Source organism: Cavia porcellus, unplaced genomic scaffold (genome assembly GCF_034190915.1).
Source record: "Cavia porcellus strain 051 isolate PalLab524CR breed Dunkin Hartley unplaced genomic scaffold, mCavPor4.1 scaffold_19, whole genome shotgun sequence".
Taxonomy (NCBI): domain Eukaryota; kingdom Metazoa; phylum Chordata; class Mammalia; order Rodentia; family Caviidae; genus Cavia; species Cavia porcellus.
The window spans coordinates 931,310-951,040 of NW_026947502.1; the positions used below are offsets into that span (position 1 = coordinate 931,310).

Sequence of the window (19,731 nt, forward strand, 5' to 3'; positions counted from 1 at the left end):
CACGGAGTTAAAGCCCCAGCCTTATTTTCACATTAAAAAAAAGTGAGAGAAAGCAAAGAAATTAATAACACCCAAGAGACAATTACTCTGCTTTTCAGCATATCTACCTTTCAGGTATTAATCCTAAAGAAATGAAAATGTATGTCCCCAAAAACATGTATGTAAATGTTTTTTTATGCATGTAAATGTTAACAATTACAATTAAAGTTGCCCATAACTGAAAACTGAAATGTTCATCAACAGTGAACCAACAATCAAATTTTAATGTAACCTAACAACTACTAATTTTTTTAAAAAAGGAATTGTTAATATGACTAAATCTCAAACATTAACTGAGTCAAGGAGACCTCAAAGGGATTCCATTTATATGAATGATAAAAATGACAACCACAAGAGCCAGGCATGGTTACCTGTACATACACCTGTAATCCCAGCACTCAGAAGGCTGAGGCAGGAGGACTGTTGTGAGTTCAAGATCAGCCTGGGCTACAAAGTGAGCTCAAGGCCAGCCTGAACTGCATAGTGACACCCTGTTTCAAAAAGACAAAACAAAACAATAACCACCATGGTTCTACCTAGATATTGGACATCTTAACTGGGGTATGATTATGCATGTGTACATATTGGTAAAAACTCAAATTCTTGTTTAAAGTTTATTATTTAAAGTATAAATTATCAAAATGGAGTGATTAATGTCAAACCCTAACAAAATTGAGCTAGAAGGCCATATGCCTCTGACAGGAGCTACATAAGAAATTCCTCAAAATCACAATATCCAGTGTGTGATACTTAGCCAGTTTCAGTTATCCACCAACTATGGCTTGAAATTAACTGGAATAATAATTATAAAAAAGAAATAAACAATGAAAATATTAAATAAGGTAAAAGTAACAATTCACAAATTTGAAATTGTGCACTGTTCAGAGCACTGTGATCAAATCTTACTGAACCCTCATGAGTCATGTCTATATCCAGCATATCCATGTATATATACCATTAGTCACTCGGTGACCATCTGGATACACCAAGAAATGTTACAGGTACATCCCTTAAATGAAAAGGTAAAAGTTCTCAATAAGAAAGAAAAAAAATTCCAACTAGTTTTGCAGTTAGTTTGCTGTTAATCTTCTACTATGCCTAATTTATAAATTGTACTTCACCACAGATATGTACATACTATACAGGGGAAACTAGAATATATAGAACTTGGTAAAATCTCAAGTTTCTGGCATCCATTGGGAGTCGTGGCACATATAGTTTAAGGAGACTACCATATTCCAGGTAAGCTGCTACACACCACACAGCCATCTCCACCAATGAGCTATCACCAACTACTGCAACATAACCAAGGGTCCTCAAGACTTCTTGTCACGGAAGCTGAGTGGACTTCTCATTAAAAGCATCCCCCAAGGGGCTGGGGATTTAGCACAGCAGCATAAGCGCCTGCCTTGCAAGCAGGCAGTTGTGAGTTCGATCCCTGGTACCGATAAAAACAAAAAAGACAAAAAAAAAAAAAAAAAAAAAAGCATCCCCCAAACCTTGGATATGTCAACAATCCACCACGGCATGCAATCCCAGAATGCAACCATTTTTGATACCGAGAGGATTCTCTATTGTTAATTTTACTTTGACAGTATATTTACCAGAATGCAACCACTTTTGGTATGGAGAGGATTCTCTATTGTTAATTTTACTTTGACAATATATTTAATTTTATACGACTCTTACTTCAAAAGTATTCTATACTCAAACACCCAGTCCCATGAGTGGACAGATGTAAAGAACGTTCTTTAAAAACAATTACTAAACAAAACATACAACCCATGTACCTTTTCTAAAGCACTTATTACAACAGCATTGTGACAGACAGAAAAAAGTGAACAACCTAAATGGCTCCCAATAGGAATATATAGTTAAGTAAGTTATCATAGGCCTAGGCAGCTGTGAAAAGTAGGCTGCTAGTATTACACTGAACTATTTATTTCAAATTGTATGATTAAGCAAGTGCTTGTGTCAATGTTAGGAACCAAGAAACTGAGTAAGAGAACTTCCATTATTCAAGGAAATTAAATGAAAATATTAACATTAAAGTTATTTGAGAATATCAACATAAACTCATGGTTTTTAATTTAGTTTTGACTACTCACTGAAGAGTTTCAGAAAGCAGTGTTACCTCTGAAGAAATAGCACTTTATAATAAGACGTTCCCTTTTTATCTGTATTTATTTATACATTCCAAAAACCCCAGTGTACACTTGAAATTGTGGCTACTACCAACCCTATCATTTAAGCCCTTTTCCATCTTAACTAAGCACTATCACACATCCCGTGGCTGGAACTTGCAGTTTGAGCAACAGCATAAATTTCTTTTTCCTTCTTCACAATTCCTTTTTCACCTCCCAAGTACTGTATAGAAGATTCACTTTTAGACCTTATCAACCAATCATCTTCTTCCCTAATTGTTAATAACTTCCACCTTTCACTTAATGAAGTACTTTATAATCTCTCTTTGACACCATTCAAGTCAAAAGCATCATTACTCTCGCTTTCTAAGGACAATAAACAAATAAAGTGTTATATTTGAACACCTGCTCTGTGATACTAAGACAGCAGATGTGATACCTCAGACAGCCACTGATTAATGGGTGGGTAGTGTATTCAGAGCACACAGTGGATTCACTCCTTAGCATGGAATGCCACAAGATTTCATCACACATAACCCAGGGCAGTGTGCAACTTACAACATAGGAAGGGTTTATTTCTGCAAATTTCCTTTATTATTTTGAATCACAACTGAGCAAGGATAACAAACCTCAGGGGAGGAAAAAAAAACCATGAACAAGAGCTGGGGAGACCTACTATATCAAGACAGCAAAGTTCACTGAAGCAAAGTTCTTTGCAAAATAGCCAACTATAAGTGTGGGGCAGGAAATGTATAAAATGAGCCTGTATCTCAGCACTATAGGAGGTTGATGTGGGACAATCTCAAATTCTAGTCCAGCCTGAAGCTGGTACCTTAGTAAGATCCTGTCTCCAAAAACATAGCATTAATATATCATGAAATAAATGAGGCCTTGGGGCATAAATCAGTCTGAAAGCCTTGGGTTCAATCCCAGTTCCACAAGGACAGCTAGTATGTGTGTGTGTCTCAGTGCAAAGGCTCTGGTTCAAACCCCTTATTGCAGCAAGACACACGAAGTCAGAGACAGAGACAGAGTGAACAAGCACAAAACAAAGAGAGAGAATGGAACATGTTTCAGCGCCAAAAAGCTAAACCTAATGGGGTCATCATGACAGCATAATGTAGGGACCAGCTAGAGTCTTCCTCACTGGCCAAAGCTGTGATAATCTGAGTAAAACAATGATTATAATAAGCTGAAACATCCTTAATAAAAATCTGAGCACATTTTTCAAAAGCTAAAATAAAGGCAGGATAACATGATCCTATCTATGCTGCAAGAACTGGCAATAATTGAAAAGATGACTTAGCAGCAGAGGAAACTAGTAATAAAGGCAAAGTGAAAGTGAAGGGGTAAGGGGGAATTTACACACAACATACAAACATTTAAAACAGCAATTACACTGATAGGATTTAGAAAAGATGTAAGCAAGCTATCCCTTCAGAAGGGGACTATGTTCAAACAGCCTCACTACTGTAAGTATAAAAGATTAAAAAACAAAAGGAACATTACATGCACAAATTACAATCATTTTGTAATTCCTAGTGACCTCAGGCAAAGAATATAAACTGTATTAAAACCACTAAATGAATCACTGGCACTAAATGCTAAGATAACACACAGCCACTTTCTCATCTTAAATGTCAGTCTTTCAAAAATAAGCTAATTTCTTTACCAAAGACAACTTTAATCCTAAAGTCCTACTCAACCATCACAGGAACTCAAAAACACATATTCTATCCCTTATAAGGACTCCCAATGAAATACACAATTCGGTACTCCCTCTAGGCACACCAATGTTTACTAGAACTCACTTTTTTAGGCAGCTTGTACAATATTTCCAGTGCCTTGTGTACTACCTAGTATATTAATGAAGTGATCCACTGTTTCCTGCATGACCCACAGCCAGGTTTTCATAGATGAAAAACTCAAAAGCAATTCAAGAATCATTACTGCACCATGTATTTAGCATAAAGAGTAAGAAGTCATAAAGTTTAACCCTTGGAAAGCAAACATCTTGCAGTAAGGTAGCCATACTATAACCCTTATTTTTACTGCCACCACTCTAGTTTTCTTCTAACTGGTGCTTATACTTTTAAAGTACAACTAATCTACATACCATCCTTCTTGAAGTTGAGTTATAATTAACTGCAAACTTCAGCAAAAAGAGACATCTTCGTAGACTTCTGACTACAACAATTTCTAAGTTTATAAGGACCCAGGAGCCACACTTTTGAAATGTAATCATCAAGCAAACCACTTCTCCCTTTCCCATCTTTGAGTGGGGGGAGCTAGGAGCTGAACTCCAGTGAGTGCCGTGCTCCAAATTGTGAAACTACTTTGTCATGAGAGTAACAGAAGGTTACTTTTCTCTGCAGTAAATTCAGTGAGCAAACAAAATACAGATGAACTGCCTGCACCCAGCTCTTAAAAACTCTCCTGTTGATTTCCAGTTCTGTACAGGTTTTTTTTTTTTTTTTTTTTTTTTGTCTTTTTCGTTTTTATCGGTACCAGGGATCGAACTCACGACTACCTGCTTGCAAGCAGGCGCTTATGCCTTGAGCTAAATCCCCAGCCCCAGTTCTGTACAGTTTTAAAACAGTGATTCTAGCATCCCTCTACTCCCCTTTGAGATACCTACTGCTTAGAAAACAAACTCATGCTTCACAATTTAAATTTTAAAATGTCCTCTCTTTACAAACTTTTTTTCCAACCAATACTTCTCTCTGTAACTTACCTACCCGTCCTTCCCTCCCTGACCCAATAATGGAACTTGAACCCAGGAGCTACACACCGAGTTACACCCCCTTTCCTTTCTATACATCTTACAGTATTCTGAAACAGGGTCTTGATAAATTAAATTACTAAATTGCTCGAGCTGGGTTCAAACTTCTGAAGCTCCTGCCTTGACTCCCAGCGTGCTGGGTTCACAGCTGTGCGCCACCATGCCTGGCTCATCTCTGTAACTGTCAATGCCACCAGCAGATAAACTGCCATCCTTTAGATATGCTCTACACTTCCCTATCTCCAAACCATTAGTCGTACTATTTGCACACTGAAATTTCATCTCATACTTCACCGTTAGGCTACTTATTACCCTTCTTACCCACTGCAGCCTCCCTGTGGATCATAAGCTGCTCACACACAGTTTCCTCCACACTACAACCATGAATGCTCTCCATAAAGCAAGTTTAGACAAAAAAAAAAAGCTTTGCTGAATGTTCTCCAAAAATCATTCTGAAATCCACTTTGAGATGTAGACCAAAATACAATGTAATTCATGTTTGCATGATGTTCCAATAATTCCATGCCAAACTTACCTCAGCCCATTATTTTCATACCTTACTGTGAGAAGAGAGCTCAATAAAAATCTACACATTTTAAAAGTCAGCCACAAAAATGTAAACACACTTCAGGAAAACAAAAACTTGTATAAATATTTTAATACTAAATTTATGGAGACATGAGATTAAAACAAGTGATCCTTGGTCTCTACAATTACAAGAGGTGCTCAAAGTGTTGTCAGCTTCCACTCATTAGTACAGCAAAATGCTGCTTGGGCAACCTTGGTCACTGAGACGCTACACATGCACTTTCAATTTCTTCTCTAAGAGCCAGCAGATCAGCAGTTTTTCTGTGACATACGACATCCTCTAGAGCCCCCAATATGTAGTAACACCATTTGCAGCAAACACATCATACTATTCCTGAAAGGGGGGGGGGGGCTGTAGAGTAACAGAAATGCATCCCAAGTCATGCTTTTAGAGGAGCGAGTAGGAAAGTAGTGACATCTTAAAATAGACAAAGTGCATTAATGTAGACATCAAGAAAAAAAAGCAGAATGTTCATTTAACTTTTTATCTGTTTCTGGACACGCTGAACATACTTTTCTGTGTAAAGAGTGCAGTGTTTTTTGTTTTTTTGGGTTTTTTTTGAAATTGAACTCACATCCTCGTACTTGCCAGGCAGGAGCTGTGCTGCCCAAGTAATTTTTTACTCGTGTTATCATAAAACTTTTCTAAGTGATGAGAATTAAATGCTATATGTGAAGTGAACAGGTAAATTAATTTGCTTACAGTGATTACTTCATAAAATGTATGAAGTACCATGTTGTACATCTTAAATGATTTTATGTATTACACTCAAAAATAAAACAGAAGGAAATTAAACTACGTATATTAAAAAATTACATATACAAAAAAAAAAAGCAAAGCACTACCCTAAAGGCATACCTGTTCCCCCAAATAACTCTTTTTTAAAATACAGTTTCTTCACAGGTACAATGAAATTTTTAGATAACAATGAACACTAATTTATTATATTCTGTTTCTATCAAGACACAAGGCATCTGGAATGTGATATAAATACAATTTGATAAACTCTTGTTTTAAATGGAAACATTCTGAAATCTTATATTAAAATTATGTCTGGTAGTTAAATGATTGTGTCAAACTGAGTTAAAAATGACTAACTAAATTAGATCAACACAATTCTGGGTGTGTCTGAGAGGACTTACTGAAGATTTGCTGGCTTTACCAAACATGAGAGAGAGCAACCAATGGGCTTGCCACTTGTATGATATAAAAAGGAAACAATGAAGGCTCTTTCCATTTCTTGGGAGAAGCTCAGGCTTCCCCTTCACCTTGGACATCTCCTGGCTTCCAGCACAGACACTTCAGCTTTCCATGGCAGACCCTCTGGCCTCCTGAAGCAGACTTGCATGGGACACTGTGGTGAGCTCCAGGCCTTTGACTGGATCCTTCAAATCTCCAGCATGCAGACAGACCTCTGTACCTCTTCCACTCCTGGCTTTGTGGGCGGCCACTACAGGATCAGGTGATCTTGTGAATTCTTATGTATTTGTGTATCTTGCATTAAATCTGTTTCTGTAGTAAGCACTGACACATCTACCATACTCAGTAAATTATTCACATTCTGTTTTAACAAGATACTAACTGAATCCTACAAATTAAAAACATGACATGAGTCTAATGTTGGGCCTTTTTTAGACTGTAATCCTAACCCTTTTTTATAATCTCAATTTAGTTAAGAGTACTTCTACTCTCACTGCATCCTTTCCTCAAACTTACCACATTTGCTTTCTTCTCTTTCCACCTATGTTTCCACTACATAGCGGCCTATTAAAGGTTTAAACAAATGATAACTCTGATTCAGGAGCTGCCCTTAGTGTTAAAACATCCACATTAACATTCTGATGGAAAACAAAAACAATGAACCACAAAATAACACCCTGATCACTTCTGCAAAAAATGACTGCTCTTGCCTCAAAAACAAAGCTTAAATTCTAACTCTATTTTGGAACTATTATAAACAGCTGTTAACTGTGTAACAGGTGACGACTGTATGGGAAGTACAACGCACTACAACTGTCTCAAAACAAAGTATGTATTTAAACTACATAGAAGGAATAGAAAAAAGATGCTAGTGAAAGAAATAAAGTATCTAAGCAGTTTATTAAAAGATGAAATTAGGGTACAAGTCTTCAAACCCACCAGGTCTCTTAAAATTCTAACCCACTTTTACAAGCTAAGACAAGTATTTCAGCCTCTATTTCTAGCGCATTTTAATTCCCAATCTCACTTTCTGCCTTAATTCCTCCAGCTCTTATTTCAAATATATGTTCTTTCTTCTACTCTCCTCCACCTTAACACTGTTATTACTGATTTTCCTAAAAGTACACTTCATGATCCTAAAACTGTATCTTGTTCCTCTTAATTACTTTGAAATCTGGCACTGCATATCACAAAAAGCAATTCAAATAGAATCTCGGCCCAATATCTGCAAAGGACTGGTTCCAGGACAACTGGTTCCTAAACCCCCAGTGTATATCAAAGTTGAGGGTGTTCAAGCTCCTCCCATGAGAAGAAAAAACAAACAAAACTGGATTTGCATGGAACATATGCATATCCTCCCATATATTGTGAATCATAGATGACTCATAACACCTAATACAATGTAAACAGCTGTTTTACTATAATGCTTAGACATAAGGACAAGAAAATAGTCTGTACAAATGCAATTTATTTTCAAATATTTTCAGTCTGCAGCTAGTTGAATCTCTACATATGGAGCACTAACTGTATGCCTTAAGATAATTAAACAGAGGAAACAAGCTTATCAAATAAATAAGGTATGGTTATGTGCTATCCCGTATGCCTCACTAGCCTCATCCTCCCCAATACCTACGTACCCCTCACAAGCCTCCTGGTCCTAGCATATGCTACTGCTTCTTACTGAAATGCCCCTACTCATCCTTCCAATATCAACTCAGATACCTTTCAAAAAGATCATTACACCCTCCTTTCCTACCTGTCTCAAACTCAGGAGTTTACTGTTCCCTGCTCTGAGCTCTGCTAGCCCTTAAAAAAAAAAGTCTAGTTGTGTTCACTAACCTCCTCTTAATTTTTCTTAATATGCCTAATTCATTTTCCACAGTATAAGGCTAAGCAATTATATTTCAAATATTTTTGTATCTCCAGAGCCCAGCAAAGAGTACTCAGTGAATGTTTATATAAATTTAAGGCAATGAGCTGTGACAATAAAAAAGCAACCATTTCCTAAGGGTGCCAAAAGAAGCAACAGAAGCAGTGCTCATCTTACCAAGAATATGAAACACTAACAGTTGGGCCTCTAATACTGAAGGCAAAATTCATAGAAACCAGACATTAAAAAAAAACCTTTTAGTATACAAGGGAATGGAAAACGCTGGTTGTAGGATACCCTGAGTTAAGCAGCAGGAGGATAAACTATAAACTTCATCTTACTAACACGTTATGGCAAAATAAGAGCAAACAAACAGGGTAGTGGCAAAAACATATTAAGCACCTATCTGCATGCACTGCACTAGGTAGGCATACTTATCAAGGCTATCAAGCACTTTACACACATTACTTCACTTAATCCTCAACACTCTTACAAGTAGATATATTATTCTCCTTATATAAAGAAAGAAATACCAGACAGTAACTTACCTGAGGTCAAAGAAATAACAGTGTTACAAATATTTTAACCCAAGTCTGATTCAAGTCTTTGCTTTCAACTACTGTATAGTAACAGTTTTATGGTCTCAATTCAATTCTCATAGCAACACAGGAGGTAGAAGATAACTCCATTTAATAAAAGAGGAAACTGACGCCTAAAATTTAAACAATTTGCCCAAGGTCACACATACTAACAGCTGGAATCTGAACCGGGTACAAACTAGCTCCAAAACTGTAGCACTCTAGTCCATCACTGTCTCAAACTACTGGGTATCAAAATCCACCAACTGAGAAGATCAGTATTTCATGTTCATTCTCCAAATATTATGTTGCTGGGACCTAGTTGACGTCCCAGGTGCAATAACTTCCCCTAAAAACCTCCTCACTGTAGTCTCTACTTACAAATCTTCAACAGGGAGATCTCAAGTTCTACTATCTCTGAGCCCTTTTACATTTAAAAAGCAACCAGTACCTCAAAGAGTTTTCCTTAATGTGGATGACAGCTACCAGTAACCAATCAAATCAGAACTAGTACATTTTACAATATTTATGAATAAATAATAACAAATCTATGTTAAGAAATAACATTTTAATGAAAACTATTCTTAAAAGCCAAGTAAAATAAAGTGAAACAAGTGATAGTCTAACATTTTTGCAAATCTCTTTAATGTCCACCTTCTAACACTTAGGATACTAAGTTAAAACCGTGATTTGTGTGACAAAAATCTCACCAAAAGGCTAAGAACTACGAGACCATGCATACAAAATTGCCTTTGGCACAAGATAAGCCTGAGGCGTTTACAGGCTCAGCACTACATGATGACTGTCACTCTCTCACCTTCTGCCAGGTTTGCTAACTCTATCCAGTTACCCTTGTTTTGTAATGAATAATATTCCAGCTACCACCACCTAGTGGAAATTTTGGCTTTTACAATGCTAAACCATGTATAAAATCATCTGAGAAGTTCTTAATGTATTAATAATCAGTTTTGTTCCATTAGTCCTTTTGTTCCCCTAAAACTAAGGACAAATCTCCGTGAAACACAGACTTTACAAAGCATCAACAACACTAGAATCTTACTCCAAAGCCACTGATACTGTTTCGAAAAATGAGTAGGGTGAGGGAGGGGCGCTGTGTTCAAGGGAGTTGTTACACACTACTTTTTGACTACCATGTATGACTGCCACTTCCAAAGCAGCAAAATACTTTCAATGAATTTTTGACCAACACAAAAAAATATTCTTACATGGACTCTAGTGAGGTTTTTGTTTCGTAACCAAAAATAGTCACAAATACCAAGAAACTGCCAATAAATATATCAACATGACTGGCCACTAGTGTAACTGGTTATAAATGTGGGCCCACAAGCGAGTCCCCCCACCCCATGTTATGGTTTGTGTCTAGAGGTCCTCCCAAAGCCTCATATGGTCACAGGTGGGGCTTTCTCAGAGGGTGCTGAATCTAGGGTGTGTGATGCTGGGATTGAGGGTGTGGGATTACTGCATTAGTCCACTAACTGTTTTGGCACTAATCCTGATAGCCTAGACAGTATAAAAGAAACAGAAAAAAACTGTAAAGGTCCCTTGCTTGCTTTGGTGCCTTCTACCCACAGTTTCTCCTGTGCGACGTTTGTCTGCCATGCCACTCAGCTGGAGCCAGCTGACTAAGGACTGAAACTTCTACAAACTGAAACACATCAAGCTTTCATCACTTAATTTTAGGCACCAGGTATTTTTTCTTAGCAATGAGACAAGTAACCACAACACCACATAACCAAATCTATACCAGATCTTTATATATAAGGATCCATTCAAAGCTGCAGCATAAGGAAGTGTGAAAGAGGGAGAAATGGAACACTATCAGTAAGAATACAAACTAGATCTGCATAAAGTCCTGACCCTGCGATGATCTGTTTATCCTTCACCATAAAGGCTCAGCTTTTCCCATGTATAAATGGTGATATCTACCCTCACAACTTTGGTGTGAGGATTACATCAGAAATCATACGTCAAGCACACTACTCATCACATCCTTAGTAATCAATAAACTTTTTTCTTTCTATAAGTACCAACTGCTAATCTTTGAGTTTCTATAGTTTGCCTGAAACTAGGGACCAAGTGACAAATCTTCAGATGTCCTACATAATTTTCATTCCCAAAATAATTTAATTCTAATAAATAAAAGAAATCATCAGACATCATTTTATGATGCAAGAGAGTTTACTTACAACTATGCACAAGTTTATGGGGAAAAAAATTTTGCCTTCCAGTAGTAAGCTGACATCAAATAAACATTTTAATTTAATTTTCAAAAGGTGTATTTTCTTTTGTTCGCTCTTTCATTAGCAGAAAATCCTAATATATCAATCATGCCATACTTAAAATCTACCTAATAAAAATGTAGATTGTACTGACAGTAATGCTTCTTGGGTACCAACAGCCATTTCCCAATTTGTTAAGTCTCCTTATGATTGTAACAAACAATTTCAGGAAAAAAAATTACTATATTTAATGATTCCTTTGCTTCTATTTTACACATAAAATTCACCAAATATTCAAATGAACTTTGGGCTATTGACCACAGCATAAGTACAAAGCTAGCGAAGGGTATATGAAAAATAAAGCTTGATCTTCTAGTAACTAAAGACTGAAAGTCACAGTACTATGATTTCACAGATAAATTCTCCAATGAGAAAGAATATTCCTTTTTGAAATCAATTCCACAAGCAAAACAATTCCATGTGACCGAATAAAAAGGAATTTTAGCCAATAAGTCGGGGAAATGCTTGAAAAATATGTATGTAACTTACTTTAGAAATTTCCTAAGTTTTGAACTTAAAGAAGGAAAAAAACATAACAGGTGCCTACCTTCTTTTTATTCCAGTCATCTCCTCAAACTACTCTCTTTCCTTTTCTTCTAAATTTTTTCCAAACAGCAGTTCATAGCCCTCATCTTAACCTCTACTCTGCTCCCCAGCCCAATCTACAATCTGACTTCTACTTCCCTGCACCATAAAAATGTGTTCTGCTTATAGTCACCTCGCTGCCGAATTCCATCGACTCCCGTTCAGACCTCACTCATACCACCTAACCCTGTGGGTCACTTATCACCCCTGAAAACTCCTTTCTTGGCATCCTTACCTCTCTTAGCAGATGTAGCATATTCTACACTTCCTGCTCCCTTTTACTTTTCTAACAACCGCTCCTATTCCCATCTTATATAACAGTTCTGCATGTGCATACTTTCATTTTCTTCTACATATCTATAACTCTAAACTAACTTTCCAGTGGAGATCCAATTTTCTCCAAAAATCAAGATTTTTGTTTAAATGTGCTTCCTTAGTAACATCTAACTTCCAATGACTACACTGACTAGCAGTGAGGAGTCCTCACCATTCTCCCATCCAAATACTAGACTTACTGATCTAAATATCCAAGTCTCAAACTCTACCAGTTGCTTGCCCAAATTTGCTCTTATTCCTCTATTTTACAAGTTCAATCATACTGACAGTTAACACAGCATCATTTCACATTAACTTTCACACAACTTCTGAATCATATCCAATTCTTCGCTATTTGTATAGCTCACTACTAGTCTGTTTCTAATTGTAGTGTCTTTGAAAGTTACTGTATGGGCTGTAATGTCTTTGCATGAGATCAAGGTTCTTGATCTCACACAAAGACCTAGATGGATTCTCACACTAGGTCCCCACCTCTATCTACCTACACACTTAATGGATTCTCAGAGGCAAGTTGAAGTCCCAACATTTGTAGAGAAAACCCCAAACTGCTTCTAACCATCTGTTCTGTTCCTCTCATCCTTGCATCGTATGCTTCCAGTCTAAGCAGCATATAATTTGACTTTTGATATGCTAGGTTTTTCCCTTGACAAAGCCCTATTTCAGCTTGACAAAGCCCTATTTGTCCTTCAAAACTCAATTCACCAACAACTCTGAGAAGACTTAAATTTCCAAAACAGAATTCATTTCTCCTTTCTAAACATGCCCAACATGCTTTATACATTCCTAATTACTACATAATCTCATGAGAGCTTCATTTTTTGTCTTTTTCTCTACACCACTATCATCAACCCCACATAGGAAAAAAAGACCAGAAGTCCCACAAGATAATCACTATTTCTATACCAGTGCCTGAGGCACGGGTTGCTCAACAATATCTTGGGATCTGAGTTATGGTACTATTTTAAGAGACTGTATTCAAGCATAATCAGTTCTGCTATATAATTCTTGTTTTGAAAATGCAAACTTGTTCTAACATGATTGATATATTAGGAAATAATATAATACAAATTCCCAATTTGTTTACGCACTATTTTGTCTACCAAAAAAACATTAGATGAAAGCAGAAAACTTACACCCAGCTAACTGAGCTGTAGAGAAATACAGAAAACAGACACACTTAAAACACCTACCAGCCGGGGCTGGGGTCAGTGGCATAAGCACCTGCCTTGCAAGTGTGTGGTCGTTAGTTCGATCCCCAGTACCGATAAAAAAGAAAAAGACAAAAAAAAAAAAAAAAAAAAAAAAAAAAACACCTACCAGCCAAATCAATTTCCCTGTGTCATGAACCAGTCAATTTATTTCTAGTATTATAACTTTCCATCTGACTTCCTGTGAATGCTCTCCAGGATTTCATAGTAACTTACAACAGCAACCCTTCTGACAGCAATCTACATAAACAAAACAGGTCTTTACTGTCAATTTATATAAAACATAAACAAACTAAGTCTTTACTGTCAACTTATATAAAACCAGGTATATACTGTCAATTCACATAAAAATGTCTTATTTTAACACACATAAAAATATGCTACCATTTTTATCAGGTTTCTCACTTTAATAATGTGTCACTGACAAATTTTATGAGTGTTGCACCCCAATTCTACTTTTTGCTAAGACCTACAGTTGCTATGAAACAATTATGCATAGCACAGGGATTTCTAGGAAACTATGACCTGCTCTACAGTCAGCAAAGCTGACTGTAACGGCTTCATACAGTTTGACTATTCCAATTCTAGTAATATACTGTAGAGAAAACAATGTCTTCACCCAAAATTTCATGTTTAAAGGCCATATCCCAACAAGCCATCAAAATAGTCATAACCTTAGCTCAGTGACTAACTTTTGGTAAACATGTTTTTCCAGCTCAGTTCTTTAGGTTGCCTAAGCTTAAATGAGAAGACAAGTTCTCAAACCTGAACTTGCAAGTGTACCACTTCAGAACTTGCTTTAACTGCTTTTAACCTCTTCTAAAATATACTCACTTTTTAATTTTAAATGGCTCAGTATTATGGGACAGTTGGGTAGAGCACTCTACAAAAGAGACCACAGACCCAAGAGATACCATATCCAAGATAAAACAGTCACTAACTCATTATTATCTAAATGTACATATGCAGTCTCTAGGTATTCTCTTCTCCACTTTGATGCCAAAGTGCTCACTAAATCACTTTGCTCCCCTGCCAAGAATATTTTGGCCCCTTCCTTCACTAGCAGAATGATATGAACTTCACACTTTCGAAGTCCTTCTGCTCCAGCTGCACCGTATCACTGGCCTTCCCCCAACACTGACACCTCAGTTCAACTCTAGTTGTGGTTCCTTTTGAAACGTTCTCTCCCCAGTTTGGCAAGCTCTTCTTCAGTGTTACTTTTTATAAACTTATTCCACACCTTCCTTAAGTTTGGGCATTCTTTTTTCTGTTCTTCCATAACTAGTACGCCTGCAAGGAAACAGAAACTTGAGTAGATTCATCTTTGAATTCTCAGGGTCCATCACAGTGGTTGCATACGCCACATATAACTAACTAAATGTAAATGGATAAAAGAAAGGTGAGAGAGATGAAGCCCAGAGATGGATTAAGATAGCCTACATAAGCATCCATCTTAGATGGATAACCCTAACCCTCTTACTTGTTCAAATCAAAAAGTACGGTACATTCCACTGTACTCTATAGCATATAGGCCATGTAGACAGTACTATATCTTACTTAGCATTTCTTAAGTTCACCTAGTATTTTATTAAGCACATTTTGTTGCAAGATGGCTACTTCCTTGAAATGAGAAGCAGGTAAAGTTCAAGAAAAAAGTAAATTAGTAAAAGTTTTGTAAAAGCTAGGAGATTTGAAACTTTCTTTTCCAGATACATAAAGTGCCAATCACAACACAAGTGTATACAGCATTTTACACACACAAATTCAAGTCTTATCTCTAGGAAAACACACATTCTTAGATAACATGTCTTAACCACAGCTTTCCAAACAGTGAACACTGCATGTAAGAGCAGGTTACAACTGTGACCACTCTGATCCCTCACCTCCCAAGACTCAGAGAATATGCAGTGAGCTGCCTTAATCAATTTACTCTGTGGTGCCTTAGGTAAAGTATTATCCTTTTCTCTTTCACTAAAAGGAAAAATTGTATGCTTTAAATAAGACTAAAATAAAACAGATACAGTGCAAGTCTAAATATTAGCCAAAATGTACACTTACAAATTTTAAGTACAGTGGGCAAAATCCTACAATGTCTTCATTTGTAATGAGGCCAGAGTTCTACAATCAAAACTCATCTTTGTTCATAAGATATAGTCAGAAATTTCCCAACAATTGTAGTTTTATGTTGTCAACAAAACTGAAGAAACACAAAAGCACCTACAAATTGAACAGGCATTCAAACAGAGCTTCTCTAGCTATTATCTTCGTTAAACAAGACATATCTGAAATTATCTTAAGAATGACTTTCAGAATCTTCAGCCTCACAAGAAAATCTTCCATCTTTTGTCAAATATTTGATTTTTTTGTCACTTCATTAAATATACTATTCACCTGAGAAGTGACCAGACAGGACTACCTTAAGTAACTTCTATCCATTAAAACATATACTATATTAATGTTTTTGGATCATTGAACACAGCTGTTTGTAGTCTCTCTGTTTGAATGTCTACTTTGTATTCTTTGATACTGTGATTTGAGCAACTATTTCCAAGATGATAATATGTAATCTATTAACAGGTGATTTCTTACTGTTATGCTTTTTTTGTAGTTCTGTATTATATGTAACCTTACACTGCTTTGTTTTGTTTTGTGTTTTTCTCTTTTTCCTCTTAAATTAAAAAAAAAAAAAAAAAAAAAAACATATCCTGCCATCCCCGGAGAGCACTTCTCCAGCAATTTCATAACAATCTCACTGCTCTCATTTGCACACAAAAACCCTGATCCTTTCCCTCGTAACTGTAGTACCTTGGGCAAGGAACTTTTTGCTTTTTGAATGTTTCCTTTTGAGCAGCTGTTCTCCGATCTGGTCTAAAAATGTTAACTTTAAAATTTATTCTAAGTCATCTCATTTTGAAGTCTGACAACTGTCTTCACAGCAATTATCAAAAAAGTCTTCAAAACTGTTTGATGCTAATGGCCACAACAGTTTCTACAGCCTACAAAACTTGTCTCGGCATGGTAGTAAATAAAATTACCGTACTGTGAAACTACACACTATTTTATTTTTCACCGATTCACTCTCTTCCTCTCCAAAGTTAAATTCACAGACACATGTAGGCAAACATTCAGCAGTAGTAATAATGAAGCAATCCACCTGGAAAACAGTCAGTACAGAAACTCAAACTCAGGGAGAATACACCAACAATGTCAGCCGAACATTGTAACAGCAAATCCAAGAAGGTCAGAGACGGTGACTATTCACAATGTGGTCATCCGCCGGAACAGTTAAAGAAGGCTGGTCAGAGGTGTAGATTAGCAGGGTCTCTCGACAAAGTAAACGAGGAAAGGAGGAAAGGAAAATTTAAGTTCCCGAAGAAAGCAGTAACGTGCTGAAAAACCGAAAGGCAAGATGTGATTCGGGTTACTGTACAAAACTAGCTCAAGTAAACAGCACCATCCCCGAGTCCTCAGCGCGTAACCCTGAACTCAATCTCCTCCTCGGGTGCTACGCGACCTCTACATCTGCAGCCCACCGCGTCCTGTGCCCCCACACACCGGCCCTGAACGGAACCCCACCTATATCTTGGGGGAGGTCTGCCCTGCGCCCGGCCGGAGCCACACTCCGCGCGCCGCCGCACCACCACTTCTCCGAAGTTGCCGCGGTCCCGCCCCGCCCCGCCCCGCCCGCCGTCAATCAGCGCGCCCCGCGGGCTCGGGCGGGGGCGCGAGCGGGAGAGCGAGCGGCAGCGGCGCGCGTGGGGGCGGGGAGCAGCCGACCACCGCCCACCGAACTGAACTAAAGTTGCCGCGACCGGCGGGCGCGAGCGGAGTCCGGGGCACCGCCGCCTCGGGGCCCACGGCACTGCGGCCCCGGCCGCCTGGCTCACCTCGCTCACCGTGCCGCCTTCCTCCTCCTCCGCCGCCGCCGCCGCTGCCGCCGCCTCCTCCCTGTGAGCGCAGCGGGGCCAGACCTGTGGAACCACCATACCAGTCCGCCTCAGCCGCTGCTCTTTGTTCCCGCTCCCTGCGCCACCGCCTCCGCGGCCCGGGCGGCCGCCGCTCCGCCCTCACGCCCTCTCTGCCCCCGGCCTAGCCCTCGGCGCTGCGCCCGCCGCCGCTTCGCCCCCGCGCCGCCGACGCCGCAGCCACCGACGCCGACGCCTCCTCCGCGCCCCCCTCGTTTTCATTGAAAGCAAACAAGCATCATGGCGGCGGCCGTCCCCAGCCAGCGAGCGCCTCGGCCGCCGCCGCTGCTCCAACATCCCAGCCGCCAATTGGTCGGCGCCGCCGGGTGCGACCATCAGCTTCCTTCGGGAGGGACGCTCCGTAAGCCTCGACCCCCGGCTGGAGAGCAGTGGGCCAGCCCGGCGCTGGCGTCGCGCCGGACGCGGGATCTTCCCGCTCTTCTCACGCTTCGGCTCAGTCGCCGGCGTTTTCTTTTTCTCCTGGAGCTCGGTGTTTGATCCAGCTCAGGTTTCAACTCTGGCTGTTCACGTTTATCTGCTTTCCTCCGTGTTTTTCCTGGCTGTTACTCCCCGGATGACTCTCCTTTCCCTCGGGCCTTCTCGTGCCCATCACCTGGGAACTCATATCTATTGGCAGACTTTGAATCTCGGCTAGTATCCTCATGTGCCAAAAGATGAATGAGCAGATGAATTTTTCTTCCTGCCTCAGTTATACAGAAAAAAATAAATGAATGGTCCTTTTAGGTCTACTAAACGTCAATCAGTGAAGTAAATTAAAGACAGCTTTTAGTGATGGAGTTCCCCAGTCTTAAGAACGGATCACAGACTCCTTCGAAAATCCAGATGTCCCGTTCAGGGCAAATCGGTGATTGCCGGTGTGCAGGGGAAGGACTGATTGGAGCCATGATGTTCGCAACAGGAAACAGTTGACTGGGAGTTTGGGCAGAGATGAATTAGCCCCTGGCCCCTCCCTAAGTAACCTCACCATCTAGGGGCCAGAGTAACACCAGACTATTCAAATCATTAGAAATGTGCACACAAGGGTATGGTGCGAAGAAAAAGAAGCAGCTGCCCACCCATCTAGCTGGTGAACTGTTATGCACTACAGGCTCCTTCCTGGAAAATCAACTCTGAAGAAATGAGAGTGAATCTGGGCCATGTACTAACAACAGCAAACAAGGAGGACACCTCTCGCTGAATTCTGTCTTACGCTAGACGTGGGAAATGGAGTGGGAACAGGAGAATTATCAATGTAATAAAAGAATTGAGGGGTATATTAGTCGCTGTTATGGTTTGTATTTGGATCCCCCCCCAAGCTTCATGGTCATGGGAGTGGGTTTCTGGAGTTCCTGACTGATTCATGATCCCAGTGCTGGGATAACGGGTATGAATGCGATGCTCAAGTTGGTGTGGCCTACATGCAATATAAGGGACAGAAAGAGTCTTTTCTGCTTGTTCCTCCCTTTTTGCTGTTTTCTGCCACCATGAACTATTGCCCCTCTGCCACACCATCCTGCCTTGGAGCCAGTTGACTGTGGACTGAAACCTTCACAAACTGAGCTAAATGAACATTTCCTTTCTTAATTTTGGGTGTTAGGTTTGTCTCAGCAACAAGACAAAATTAACTGCAACAATTACTTTCACATTACTGGAACAAAAATATCTGATACCTGTAACTCAGAAGGAGAGGTTTGTTTTGGTTCAGTTTCAGTGGACTCTGTCCATGGCTGGTTTTTAGGGAGGAGGGGCAAGGCTGAGGAAAGCTATTTTGATGGCAATCATGAAGCAGAGAGAGGGGAAGAGTCAGGGACAAGAATACAGCCTTCCAATTTAAATCCCAGTGACCTGCCCCATCCAGGTAGGCCTCACCTTCAAACATGAGACTTTTGGGAGACATTTTACACCTAAATCATAACAAGGGCTGGAAGCTGCTCAAAGATGAGAATGTTCTATTCAAGGCAAGAGTTAAGTAAATGGCCCTGGTAAGAACCACCACACTATGTTAAGGGCTTATATCTATGAATTCATTTAATCCTCATCACAAAATTACATGTTCATAGTATAGGTAGCACAGGGGGAGCTGGGAGACCATTTCCTTCTACCCACTTGAGCTTGGTCAGCATTTCAAGGCCAAT

At 39.2% G+C, this 19,731-nt stretch overlaps 1 protein-coding gene across 6 annotated transcripts in view; it reads right to left on the minus strand.

Moving 5' to 3' along the window:
• The window catches only part of Cnot6 (CCR4-NOT transcription complex subunit 6), a 67,312-nt gene extending 49,660 nt beyond the window's left edge, over positions 1 to 17,652 (minus strand). For 4 of the 6 annotated variants that reach the window (XM_063230441.1, XM_063230438.1, XM_063230437.1 and 1 more), the window contains exon 1: positions 17,519 to 17,652. The gene's annotated coding sequence lies outside the window, so the exon portion shown is untranslated. The remainder of the gene's footprint in view (positions 1 to 17,518) is intronic. The other 2 variants (XM_063230439.1, XM_063230436.1) reach the window with 1 other exon arrangement.
• Positions 17,653 to 19,731: the final 2,079 nt, after the last annotated feature.